The sequence below is a fragment of the Mesoplodon mirus genome (assembly GCF_964341445.2).
Source record: "Mesoplodon mirus genome assembly, chromosome: 6".
Taxonomy (NCBI): Eukaryota; Metazoa; Chordata; class Mammalia; order Artiodactyla; family Ziphiidae; genus Mesoplodon; species Mesoplodon mirus.
The window spans coordinates 74357834-74372337 of NC_138982.1; the positions used below are offsets into that span (position 1 = coordinate 74357834).

The 14504-nt window shown below is 49.8% G+C and overlaps 1 protein-coding gene across 1 annotated transcript in view; it reads left to right on the top strand.

Annotated features, from left to right (window-relative positions):
- Positions 1–413: 413 nt before the first annotated feature.
- LOC309806870 (death-inducer obliterator 1-like) overlaps positions 414–14504 on the top strand; it is a 118812-nt gene continuing 104721 nt past the window's right edge. The window contains 1 exon segment of the mRNA XM_082625884.1: positions 414–989. The gene's annotated coding sequence lies outside the window, so the exon portion shown is untranslated.

A 14504-nucleotide genomic window follows, 5' to 3' on the forward strand; every position in this document is an offset into this window, starting at 1 on the left:
TCAACCACTGCACCACCAGGGAAGCCCAAGGGCGTGTTTAATCCTAAACCACTTAGGTTCTGTCCTCTTCTGAGCATTGCAGTTAGAATATCAGTTGTCATCTTAGAATAATTGCATATCAAGAAAATCTTTTGGAGAAAATATTTCTAGGTTTGTTTTTTTTTTTTCCCATTCTGAGTATCAGAAAAATCAAACAACTTCTTGGTTTTTTTATTCATAGATGACAGTTAAAATGGCTCTTGATTTAAAAGGGGGACTTTTGATTGTATTGCTGTATAAGCTGCATTGATTACATAATACCTGGGGTGTTTTTTTTTATGCGGTACGTGGGCCTCTCACTGTTGTGGCCTCTCCCGTTGCGGAACACAGGCTCCGGACGTGCAGGCTCAGTGGCCATGGCTGACGGGCCCAGCCGCTCCGCGGCATGTGGGATCTTCCCGGACCGCGGCATGAACCCGTGTCCCCTGCATCAGCAGGCGGACTCTCAGCCGCTGCGCCACCAGGAAAGCCCTCTGGGGTATTTTAATTTAGTTTATGTTCAGTTGTATAGTTTGAAACCTAGAGCCTTGTGCCGGATGTTTCTATGGAATTTTGGAGCGCTTCTTGTTTGGTTCTGTGTGCTCCTTACCCATTCATGTTTATATCTTGGATCGAAAATACCAAAAAATATATTCAGGATTCACGAGGGTAAGTTTAGAAGAACCGAACAATTAAAATACCACTTTTTCCTTCTTTTGCAAAGAAGAAGCGCTATGTAAACAAGCAAGAAATAAGAGGAGTCGGAGTAGGATACGTCAGTTGGACACAAACATAGAACGAAGAACCCTTGGAGAGCTCCGGAATGTGGGTGAAGGCTCCACAGCAGCGCAGGGTGCTTGGCCGTCGGTGGAGTCGCCCCAGGCCGCCCTCGGGGAGCAGAGGCAGAGCGGGCCCCCGCGGGGCAGGTCCCAGCGGAGGGAGAGGCACAACCGCATGGAAAGAGATAGAAGGTAATGCGTGCCGTCGGTGGTATACAGTTGTCCTAGACGCCAAGCTGATGAGAGTCAGTGCTGGTAACAGGCACCTTTTTGTAGAAAACAATGGTGCAGGCGCTTCTGTGTTCAAGGGAGGGAAAGCTGGCAAGAGTCAATGGTCACCTTGCTTTGCTAGGTGGATGGGGGTAGCCAAGACCACCCCCAGGTTTGAAGATTCGTTAGGAGGACTCATGGCTTTGATTTATTTTGGGCAAAGAACCCAGCAAAGTCAGCAGAGGCGCATGGGGAGAGGTCTAGGGGCCCCAGGCGCCAGCTCCCCAGAACACCTCTCAGTGGAGCCACTCAGGATGCCTGTCACCCCCCAGCACTGGTGACATGTTCCCGGACAGCAAAGCTCCTTAGAGACTCGGGGCCATGGATCCTACTGGGGGCTGGTTGTGGGGGGTATTCCCTAGGTGGCACGCGGCCAAATCCCAGACGCCCGGAAGGAAAGCTGGTGTTTAGCATAAGCCAGTGACCAATGGTGGTGGGAACCCCCCCGAAATCTAAGTTCCCAGGTGCTGGCCGGGGCCGCCTTCCTGGGAGGGAGTCCGCCTGCACACTGGGTTACTCCGTTTTGCTTGGTTCTTTTAAGGATATTGAAGAAGGAGGAAGTTACAGCTTATGTAAGTTGTTTTATCTGTGGATTTTATTTGTGCTGTTCTGTGTAGAAGCAAAAGGTGGTTACTTTTTCTGTTATAGCTGGGTACGGGATGATTCCCTAACATAGAGTTAATTAACTTAGTCATTTATTGAGTACTTTGTACCGGTTTCTGTTTTAGGCTCAGGAAATAGAGATTGAGCAAGACAAATATTCATCTCTGAACCTACAGTGTGGAGCAGTGGAAATTTATTTCTTTAAAGGGATATATTAAAGCTAGGCAGCTAGATCCCTTTCCTAAGGGTGTGTCCGCACATACACGCCAAGTGATGGGCATCACTGAACTCACCGTGAATCATAATGGGCATGGTTTATATTTATTTAATAAACATTTACTGAGCACCTACAGTCTGAAAAAAAGCCTTATATGTACTACATGTTGACGGTAAAAGTTTAAATTCTTGCTCTGCCATTCCCTAGTTTATCAACTTCCTACACATTATCTCTCCACGTGAGTCTCTCGTCTATAAAATAAGGTATATTACCTACTGCGTAGATGGGACACAGGAAGTAAACGAGCTGAAATGTAGCGTCTGGCCCAGTGCCTGCAGTTACAGAGCATCTAGTGAATTCCTGCTGTTGTTGTTACCTTAGAAAGTTGCTCTAAAGTTCTGAGCGTACAGGTGGGGAAATAGAAACAAGGGCCGTATTATCTGAAGGTAATACGTAAAAGTTAAAGATGGTCTAAGACTCCAGTTGTGATGTAAATCATCCCTAAAAAGACCAGGTTTGGGGATATTAACCGGCTGGTAGTCTGTGGTCCTTTATGAACCGGGACCCCTGGAGGATCAAAGCTGTGAATCCTAGCTTCTGTGACTTTCTTGGCACCTGGAGGGCAGGTGAGTGAAAGAATGTCCTGCCCAGAAGAAACACACACACAATTTTGCTTCCAGTTTCAGGGGGTTTGGGTCCATCCTTGGTCTAGAGACTTGGACCTGGTCCTTGCTCCTGGCCCAGGAGAAGTAAACAGGAAACTTTCCAGGGAGCGCAACTGGGCTTGGTGGGCCACTGAAGGGGGGCTGGCCGCTGTAGATGAGGCCTTAGTGAAGAGTGTCCGGGTTTTGCTGCTGGTCCCGGCTGTCGTGTAGTCGCTGTCGTTGACGGCAGCACGGGCCTGGTTAGAGAACCGAGCTGAGGCTGGCACTGTAAACGTGGAACCTTTTGCAAAAGAGCCTTCCGTATCTAGATCCTGGGGCAGCGGCCGGCCGAGCGCCCCAGGTCGCCTTGAGTGAGGCCCCTGGGGCTGAGTGCTAAGAGTTTGTCCTCTCCGTTTCCCTTTTCTGTGCCTATGGGCATTTCCATCTTGTGTATTTCGTAAGTTCGTCAAGTTCCTTATTTTCCTTGTATATTTAGTTGCCTTTGAAAGCGATCCCTGTGTGCAGTTTGTGCTGATTGGATCATTTCTGGTTATTTATAGTGTGGTTACTCTTTAACATTAATTTTTAGCGATAGACTTGGTTTATTGTAAAAAAATAAAGCTTTTCTTTTTAAAACAATGATTTAATGGTTGGCTGTGTGTACGTAATAGTGGTAAACTCTTATTTATATGATTCCTTCAAATATGCTGAAGGTGTTTACAGCAATAAAAAAACTTAACTGTCACTATCTCTACTCAAAGATTAAATGGGTTAAAAACTTCCGGCCATTAATTTTTATGTGTCTTAGGCTTCCTGAATATTTGTGAAATTTAGTTACATGGAAGTTGTAGATTGTTTCTGGGTCGGATTACAAGACCCATCAGGAAACAGGCTGAAGTGACGTCAGTAGCAATTTGGGGGGGAATTAGAATGTAGGTAGCTTAAACCCTTGTGTCCTTCCTGTTTCCTTAGTGACTTTCCCCCTCTTCCTTACATGAACATTTTGAAAGATGTGATACGCAAAAGTCTTCCGTGATTTTCTTAAATTATTTCAGTACACATGTCATCCCACAGGTCTGTTCCGACTCTACCCAGGCTTGTGTCCCAGACACTGGGGGCACCTTGAATAAGACAGAGACCCCGTGGGCTGGAGGGAAGCGGCTAAGAGGTCGAGGGTGAATGGACCACCTCCATCCCGGTGTGGGGTCTGGTTGACAGGCTGCAAAGATGGCTCTCCCTGCTGCGCAGCAGGGAGACTGGACTCCAGGAGGAGAGGTTGGAGGTGGGCAGGAGTGGAGACACAGAGCCTGGTCAGAGGCCGCAGCCGCTCTGCTGTGACTGGCCAGGGCCCGCGGTGCTGGATGTAGGGCTGCTGGGCAGAGGAAGTGGGGATCACGGTGGGGCGTGTGGCTGGAGCAGGTGGGCGGGTGGCGCCGTTTCCTGAGATGGGAAGACGTGTGGACAAGCAGGATGGGGTGGGGCGGAATCCACGTTCTGTGTCCGACGGGCTAGGTTTTCAGTGCCCAGGAGGCGTCAGGTGGAGAAGTTGAGAATGAGTAAACGAGTCTGCTAGCAGGTGGTTCGCTTTGTTTTATTTTTCTAATGAGCACAGAGTTCACTGAACACCTGCCCTCCCCTCACCTAGTCTGAGCCGTCAACATTTACCATGTTTAACACACACGTGCACGCGCACAGCACAGTTTCAAAGACAATGACAGATGCCATGACCCGTCACCTCTAAATATTTACGCCTGCGTCGCCCACGTAACGCCAGTGCCGTTTTCACACCTCACAAGGTCGATAGTCATTGTCTCGTACCATCTACTACCCAGTCCGTATTCCCATGTCCCCCAGATGTTCTAAAGGTGACTTTTATGGCTGCGTGTTTTTCCAAACCAGCACCCAGCCATGCTCCTGTGTTGCCTTCAGTGACGTTTTTCTGTCTCTAAGCTATAGCAGTCCTTCCTACCCCACAGTTTCTACTACGGCACTGAGATTGTGAAGAGATTGGGCCAGACAGGTGCCTGTAGAACCCAGGATTTAGATGATTCGTTGTATTTATTTATGGTAATTAAAATTTTTATAGAATTTTAAACTTGCAGGAAAATTCCAAGATGAGTGCTAAGAGCTCCTTGTGTGCCCACCCAGCTTTACCCAGAACCCCCAGTTGTTCACATTTTGCCCCATTTGTTCTGTCTCTCGCAGTCTCAACCATTTGATGGTAAACTGTGGGCACCATGCCCCTTGATACCCAAACACTTCAGTGTGTGATTTTCAAGAATATTACATTATCTTACATAACCAGAATACAATGGCCCAAATCGGGACACTTCACATTGCTGTAATACTCTTATGTAATTCAAATTTTGCCTCGTGTCCCAATAACATCCTCTACACCATTTTCCCCCGTCCAGCCCCAATCCAGGATCACTGGTGACACAGTTGTTGTGAGGTGACATTTTGGGTTCATGACCTTGAACCCTAGCCAGGCTCTGGGGCTGTGGGGCAGTCTCTCACTCTCTGGGGCAGTGCTCCCCTCTCCTCTGTCGTGTCACCATCAGAGTCATTGGGCAGGACGGTGGCGCTGCCCCCCTGCTTTGTCTTCCCTCCTCCACCTGAAGAGGGGCTGGGGGCCGCCCCGCACCCACTTGTCCTTGCGCACCAGCCCCAGTTACCAGGTGCAGCCGTACTATTGCTTCTCCCTTTCCTGTGCAGTAGGAATTCTGTCCTTTTTATTTTAAATTTATTTTATTGAAGTATAGTTGATTCACAATGTTGTGTTAATTTCTGCTGTAGAGCCAAGTGACTCAGGTGTATATGTATGTATATACACATATATATACACACACGTATATATATATATATATATATATATATGTATATACATACATACATTCTTTTTCATATTCTTTTCCATTATGGTCTATCACAGGATACTGAATATAGTTCCCTGTGCTATAGAGGGAACTGTAACCCTATATAGGGTTAGGACCTTGTTTATCCATCCTATATGTAATAGTTTGCATCTGCTAACCCCAAGCTCCCACTCCATCAATCCCCCACCCCCACCCCCTTGACAACCACCAGTCTGTTCTCTATGTCTGTGAGTCTGTTTCCGTTTTGCAGATAAGACTGTTCTTTGTAAGGACAGCATTTTATCTATTCCTCCCATTTATTTATCACATTGTGATCAGTGAAGATGGCAGTTTTTAAAATCTTGTTGAGACTTCCATTGTGACCTCTTATGTGGTCAATTTTTTTAAAATTCTGTGTTTATTTGGAAAGGATGTGCATTCTCTGTTTGGCGAATTCTGTATGTTTATTAGGTTGAGGTTACGAATTGTGGTTCAGGCCTTTCCTGTCCTCTCTTGTCTGTCAGACCTGTGGTTCTGAGAGCCCCCGTGGCATCTCCCGCCGTGACTGGCCTTGTCCCATCTCTGTGGGGCTCTCAGCGTGGCTGAGTGTCGGGGGCACACCCTCCCACCTGGGCCCCGAAGTTTGTCACCCCTCTTGGTTTCATTAACCCTTTTCCTTGAAGTCTCTCGTCTCTCTGTACAGATGACACCAGTTTTCTTCCTCTTCCTGACTTCCTGGTATAATTTCTTGACATGTAATTGGAACAGTCTTTCTTTTTCCTACGAAAAATAGTTTTTATTATTGACCTTCTCCTATTTACAAATTTAATGTGAATATCCAACTTTGACCAGAGGTCATCTCAGGGTGTCTGATGAGTTGTAAAAATCCCTTCAAACTCAGCTATTTCACTTAAGTTTCATTGAAATAGACGCTACTTGAGAGAGCAGAGTAACAATTAGTAGCTTCCCTTTGAGGCAGTCAAGGGCGGGAGGTGTCCACTTGTCTCCCTCTTTCACGGTCACCCCAAGTTCCCATGAACTGAGTCGCAGGGACCTCGTGAGAGTCTAGACTGAGCTACACCTTAACCCCACTGCTGGCAGAAGTATTCAAAATAAAGACGGGTGCCCAGGGCTATCCACCTCATTTTATGACGATTGTTTAGAAAATCTCTTGAAGTACTTTCTTACATCTGAGAGATGATTCTTGTCTTCCTTCGGACTTCTATTTAGGTATTCTCAAAGGTAAATTCTACCTTCTCCAATATAGGCAAATATTTTATAGTTGGGCTTTGGGTGTCAGAATATAGACACCAATATATCAAACCATGGTTCATCTTACATTGCATTAAGACCCGTTGAAAATCTTTTAAATTTGGGGAAGGAAATTAGAATGTATTCATGTGCAGATATAGCTTCTGAGCATAGACAGTTGTTGCAAATGGCAGATGGCCTTGGTTGGGATGCCACTTAGCGTGTGGACAGGTGGAGTGCTCCAGCCGTTCCAGATGACTCAGAAGTCAGCGCAGTGGCAGCAGAGAGAGCGCTTATACTTCCCTTCCTGGACACAAATTAAATATAAACCTATTGTAGTCCAGCAACAAAGAGGCAGCACAATTCAAAAATGGGCAAAGGACTTGAATAGACATTTCTCCACAGAAGATAAGCACATGGCCAATAAGCACATGAAAAGATGCTCAACATCACTAATGATCAGGGAAATGCAAATCAAAAGCACGTTAATGGATGTGAGATAGCAGTTCACACCCATTGGCTGTGGCTCTTAGAAAAGAAAATAACAAGTGTTGGTGAGGATGTGGAGAAATTGCAGCCCTCGGGATTGCTGGTGGGAATGTAAAATGGTGCAGCTGGTGGGTCCTCAAAAAGTGAAACACAGAATTACCATATGATCCAAAAGAATAGGAATTACCCAGAAGAATAGAAAGCAGGGACTGAAACAGATATTTGTATACCAGTGTTCGTAGCCGCTTTATTCATAGTCACCAAAAGGTGGAAACAATCCAAGTGGTGGAAACAATCCAATCAACAGACGAATGGATAAGCAGAATGTCTGTATAGCCAATGGATTACTATTCAGCCATGAAAAGGAATGAAGTTCTGACACATGCCTCACACTATAGATGGACCTCCAAAACAGGATGCTGACTGGGAAAAGGCAGACACAAAAAGACAAATACTGTATGATTCCACTTACATGAAGTACCTAGAGTCATCAGATTCATAATATCAAAAAGTGGAATGAGGGGGGCCAGAGACTGGGGGAGGCAGATGGATGGAGGGAACATGTTTCACAGGGACAGAGTTTGAGTTTGGGGAGATGAGAAAGTGCTGCAAATAGATAACGGTGATGTTTACACAACATTGTGAATGTACTTAAGCCACTGAATTGTACACTTCCAAATGGTAAAAAATGGCAAATTTTATGTTATATATATTTTACCGCAATAAAAACATATAAACTTAGACTTAATTGTGTAGGAATGCTGTGCTTAAAAACAAAAACTTACAGAAATGTATACATGCACAAAAACGGAGAGACTAGAATAATGAACTCCCGTGTGCAATAACTCAGCTTCAGGCATAACTTTGTTTCACCTATACATCGCCATCCTCCCACCGTCACTGAGTTCTTTTAAAGCATTTCCAGATGTCATATCATTTTGATTCACAAATGTATCTCTAAAAAGAAAAGGGCTGTTTAAAAGCACAATCACGTCATTATCATCTTCCTTAATCTCCATCCCTGTCCAGATTTCTCTGATTGGCTCACAAGTGTCTTTTTACTGTTGACTTACTTAAATCAGTATCCAAAGACTGCATTGGGTTCATAGCTCTTAAATACCTTTTAATCTGTTATGGCTCCCCTTTCCTATTTTCCTTGCTGTTTGTTTATTGATGAGGCTGAATGGTACTGAACGCTATTTGGGTCCACTTGCCTGCGCACAGTAAAGGCAATTTGCTGCCACCAGTTGCGGTGAAAAAAAGTTCAGCGTTTCTTGCAGGTGCCAAACAAGCGGTGTGGGCAGCTAATGCTCAAAAGACCTGAAGTTCTTGTTTGGCACCCGCAATAAAAGCTGCACTTTCTTTCACTGCAAGCCAGTGTCAGTAGATTGGCCTTACTGTGCGTGGGTGAGTGGACCCAAATTTGGGTGAGTGGACCCATCATCTCGGCCCCCCGCGTGCCTGCATGCCTTGCTTACAGCCGCCCTTTGAGCCAAATTCCCAAAGGAAGACAGGCACAAACTCACCTCCCACCCAACACGACGCCCTCCTCGCCACTGTCCCCGCCCCCAGGAGAGGGGACCGGACCTCCCGTCACTTCTGGGCGGGCTTCCCGGTCCTGCAGACCATGGGAATAAGGCCGGCCATTCCCGTCGCATCCTACGCGACCAGGGACGAGCAAGGAGGAGAAAACAAAAGCGTGCGGTGGATAAACACGCGGGCACGTTTCCATCAGAAGCAGGACGAGGCGCGGCTGTCACAGCCGTCACTCCACGACCCTCCTCCATGAACCCGTCCACGCTCCCTGGGCCCCCGAGCAGCTGCTGGGAGTTCGTGGCCTGGTGGGTGACCCAAACCTTTGCTTCTGCCGGGTCTGAGCCTCAGCCGTCGGGCCCGAGGGCATCGGTGTGGCAGTCCACCAGCCTGGAGGATGAAGAGGACCTGGGTTCTCCGGCTCCTCACGCTGGACAGTCGGGCACTGCCACCCCTGCTTTGGGCCTGAAGAGTCCCAAGTGGCCAGGCCACAGCCTCCACCGACAGCCCCAGGAAGCCTCACTGCGTGCCCGCGAGGAAGCTCTCTTCCCCTCGGGACTGAGCCCTCTAGAACCGAGAGTCCCAGGACAGGAAGCACAGATTCTGCGGGGCATCAGGAGAGGTAATAGGGAGAGGGGCCACCCCATTCGCACCCCTTGATTCCAGATCCAGCAATCCTGGAGCAAGAGCACCACTGGTTGCGGAGCCCAGACCGTGTCCCGGGAGACATCGCCCCCGCCCTGGCCCGCACGGGGTTGCCACCTAGCCGGCACAGTAACTGAGTCTTCCAAAGGCCGTCAAGCACACCTCGTAGACTGCCCAAAGCATGCAGCCCTGACAACACCAGATGGGGCTGGGGATGCGGAATGACAGGAGCTCTCGTTCACGCCAGTGGGAATTCAGAATGGTGCAGCCTCTTTGGAAGATGGTTTGATTATTTCTTACAAAACTAAGCATCCGCTTACCATACGCTCCAGGAGCACACTCCCTGGTACCTACCCAAAGGAGCTAAAACCCATGTCCACACAAAAGCCTGCACAGGGATGTTTACAGCAGCTGTATTCATAGTTGCCAAAACTTGGAAGCAACCAAGATGTCCTTCAGCAGGTGACGGATAAATAAACGGTGTCCCACACAGACAATGGAATGTGATTCAGCACTAAGTGAAATCAGCTATCAAACCACGAAAAGACACAGAGGAACCTGAAATGCATTTAACTAAGTGAAAGAAGCCAATCAGAAAAGGCCTCATGATGCCACCTCTATGACACTCTGGAAAAGGCAGAACTATGGAGACAGTAAGAGGATCGGTAGCTGCCAGGGGGCAAAGGGGCAGAGGGTTGGGTAGGCAGAGCACGGGATTTTTAGGGCAGTGAAAGCACCCCGTATGCTATTCAACATGCATGTCCTATACGTATTCTGTGAAACTCACACCTCGGTGTGCGCTTGAGTGATGGTAGGCGCTACTGTACTTTAATTGCAGGGTCTGCATGTCCACCGCTATTGTATAGGAACATGACTGGTATTAGGATGTTGTTATGTTCTCCGACCTCGCTGAACTCACTGGCTTTTGTGTAGGTGCTGTAGGAGTTTCTCCCTAGGTCATCGTGCTGCCTAGGGAGAAAGTAGACAGTTCCACTTCTGGTCTTCCCACCTGCATGCTCTTCTTTCTCTTGCCCTGTCACGCCGAGCAGACCCTCCAGCACAAGGCTGAATAGAAGTGGCGACAGTGGGTATCTTTCCTTTTTCCTCATCGAGAGGGAAAACATTCCGTCTTTTGCCATTTAAGTATGATGTGAAGTGTGGTAATTTCATGTACGCCCTTTATCAGGTTGAGGAACTTGCCCTCCATGCTTGGTTTGCCGAATTTTTATCGGGAAAGGATGTTAGATTTGCCAGCCACTTTTTTGTTTTCATTTTTGAGGTAATCATATGGGTTTTCACTTTGCTCTATGAATATCGTAATTTACATTGGTTGATTTTCCAATGTAAACAAAACTTGCATCCCTGGAATAAACACCACTTGGTTACGATGAGTTATTCCTTTTAAGAAATCTTGTTGGATTCAATTTGCTAAGCTTTTGTTAAGAATGTGTGCCTATCTGTTCATGTCCAATATTGCCTGTAGTTTTAATTTCCTGTAAGGTCTCTATTCTCTATCTGGTTTTGCTATCCAGCCCTGCTGGTTCCACCGAATGCATGTATTTGTACAGCGGTGTCATGTCCGACGCTTGCCCACATTCCTTGAGGCTCACATGGATGCTGTGCTTGGGTCTCTGGCCGTTAGTCCGGAGCCACTAAACTGACTTTGCCACCCACTGGGGGTCTCCCCCTGCACGATGGCCTGTCCACAGAGCAGCTCCTCCTGTTCTCGAAAGCCAGCCCTTCGCATCGGTCCATGATGCTGTTTACTTATTCATTGATTTATTGTTCTGCATGTTTAGTTCTTAGCTCAGGGGAGCCCCGGTGGGGCCTTTCTCCCGCCCTGACCTGCTCCGCCGGGCTCTGCCTGACCCTACAGCCAGGGTCCTCAGCTAAGGAGGGCTACCCCTGGAGGGCTACACCAGAACCACTTGGAGCCACGTTTAGAGTTTGAAAAAAACATGTTTTATATTTTCTTCACATTTTATTTATAAAATAAGTCCCACTAAAGCCAGATCATTCTCACGTTTCATGTCTAAATAAAAGAGGGCTCAAAAACTGTTATCTGCAAGGGATCCGCCCAAATCAAGAAACACAGAAAACAATGTAGGTGCCAAAGGTCTTTATTTCCAATAAGCGAAAAACCAAGTCGCATATAATCTTGATTTTATTTTCTTTTGGAAACATTGTAAATTTCACCATACTGCGTGATTTTGCTGCTCAAAGTGGGGTCAACTGATCAGCTGCACACACGTCAGCTGGGGCCTCCTTAGAAAGGTGGCATTCCGGGTCCCACCTAGACCTGCTGAATTAGAATCTGCTTTTAAACAAGATCCCCAGGGCGAGCCTGTGCACATTACGGTCTGTGTTGATGTCACGCTTAGAATCTTCTCAAAGATTTTATCGATATCATTCTATATATTTAGTAGTTGTATAATTTTCTTTTTAAATGTAGGTATTTCGATGACCTGAAACTACTTTTTATGTTAGGTGTGAGAAAAAGTGCTCTTTTTTCCCCCCCCCACACCTGATACCTTTTCTTGAGTAAGTGGTCCATCGTTATCCTACTGGGGACATATTAAGTCGACAAAAAGAAAAGCAAATTTATATATATTTTGTCTTTTTACTTTTTTTTTTTGAAAGTTTTTTGGCTGTGCCACGTGGCACGTGAGATCTTCGTTCCCCTACCAGGGATTGAACCTGCACCCCCTGCAGCGGAAGCACGGAGTCTTAACCACTGGTCCTCCAGGGAAGTGCAGGATGATCTTACATTGTTCAAAGAAAAGATACTGCAGAAGAAATGAATAGCACTCCATAGATGTCTGAGCTCTGACAGAATGAGCGATTCAGAGCCTGATGGAAGAAAACTGTGCCTAAATCACAGGCCTTTCTTTAAAGCACGTGGTTCCCATACAGAAAACAGCCAGTGGTTGAGATGGGGGTAAGGGTGAGAGGTGGGTACAGTCATCATTTTGAGCCTGCAAAAATAATTCTTCTACAGACCACCTCTTCTATGCTACCATTTATAGGACGTACCCAGGGTTGGCAAACCCATAGGGACAAAAAGAAGGTTAGTGTTTAGGGAGTGCTAATGGGTATGGGATTCTTTGGGGTGATGAAAATGTTCGAAAACTGGTTGTGGTGATGGCATGTGAACACACTACCACTGAAGAGCGCACTTTAAAAGGATGAACCCACATGGCACGTGCATTCCAGCTCATCAGTGGCCAGTGTTTGTCCAGTGCATTGATTACACGAGCCCTGCCGGTTCTAGGAGGAACCGTGCACCACGTGTATTGATTTACCTGCCTGAGTTTTCACCTCCGTACAGCCTGCCTTGTCACACCTGTATTTGGGGCCGCTGTCTCAGCTGTCTACTGTTCGGGCTTACTGCAGGCCTCGTGTCCCGAGAAGGGGGGGACCGCAGGGCACCCCGTGGATACGTGGACTGGTGGTGAAGCGTTACCTAGAGAGGTGTCTCTTGCGTGCGCCCTGATACCCGGCCAGGCCCCGGGCGGCCCCGCGGACACTCGACCCAGGTGTGTCTGACCCTCGGACACTGGACTCGGGCGTCTGGCCCCTTGGACATTGGGATCCGGGCGGCCCGGCCCTGCGGACACTCGACCCGGGTGGTCTGGCCCCTCAGGCACTGGACTTGGACGGCCTGGACCCGCGCGCCGCGCCCCCGCCAGCAGAACGCCGCGCCCCCTACATGTGCGCGCAGCTCGGGACGGGGCGCCGCGGCGGGGGCGGGGCGGGCGGTGGGTGTGGGCCGCCCTCGGGGTGGGGCCTCCGGGCGGGGCGGGGCGGGGCGAGGTGGGGCCGGGGAGGGTCCGCCATTGCGGGCGGGCGGCGCAGGCCCGCCGCGGCCGTCGGTGTCTGCGTACCCGGCCGCCCGGCCTGGCCCGGCCTGGCCCAGCCGGCCCGCCCGCGCGCCACACGCCTTTGGCGCAGGCCTGTCGGGCCCCGGGCAGCAGGAGGCGCCGCAGGCGGGCGGGCCGGCGGGCCCCGAGGGCGCGGACGCGGCGCTCGGCGAGGCGGGGCTGAGTTTCAGGACCAGCGACCTGAGCCTTGTGGAGATGACGGAGATCGAGTACATGCAGCTGCAGCACATCCTCTACTCGCACATGGAGGCGGCGGCGGCCGCCGGCGAGCCTGAGACGCGCGTCAACTCTTGCTTCCTGGCGGCGGCGGCGCCGGGCGCAGCGGCGGGGGGCTTCGCTGCGGCCGTGGGCGCGGCGGCGGGGTCGCGCCGCCCGTGTACCCGGTGCTGTGCCGCCTGCGCTGGCCGATGGTGGCTTCGCGGGCGCCAACCAGTGCCTGGGCCACATCGACTTCCAGGAGCTGCGCATGATGCTGCTGAGCGAGGCGGGCGCGCCCCGCGCCGCCGAGAAGACGCCGGGCGCCGACGGGCCGGGCGCCGGCGCACCCCGGCCCAAGGCGCCCGACGGCGCCGGCAAGGAGAACGTGGAGGGCGCGACCGAGGTGCGGGCCAAGTCGGCGGTGCGCGTCCGCCTGGAGGACGGCTTCAACAGCATAGCAGCCGAGCCCCCGCCAGCCCCGCGCGGTGCGGATCCCCCCGAGCCTGGCATGGCGCTCAACCAGTGGGTGCATCCCCCAGGGAGCGGGCCCGGCTGGATCAGGGTGTAGACCAGGGTCCTGTGCAGAGAAGCACCAGCCTCGGTGTGGATGTAGACCAGGGTTTTCTGCAGAGGCCAGCGGCCTCACTGCAGCTTGCATCTTAACAGGGAGCAGACCTCAGTGGGTCTGGAGGCTGAGCTGAAAGTTTGTGTGCTCTGTGCAGGCACAGCAAGCAGATATCAAGTGCACAGCCTGCAGCATTACCTTTGCGGCGTGCGCTCTGCGTGTGCATGTGGAAGAGAGAGGAGTTGAGGTGAGTGCACACATGTTCCTGAGGAAGAAAGGTTTTGTCCCCAAATCACCCACCTAAATGTCAGGAGAGACCTCTGCTTCCCCGTCTGTTGACTCAGGTTGAGGCTGACCTGATCTTGCACAGATGCATCCCCTGGGAGGACAGACGTCATGTTGTGAGGCTTTGAGTGTAAAATGCAGCTTCATCCTTGAGCCAGACTGCCAGCCCATAAGTGATCTCGCAGCAACAACTATCGGGGAGGAGGAGCCTGTCTGCTAGGGTGTCTCCTCAGCTTTCTGTGTGTCCCCACCCTGTAGTTTTCCCCACTTT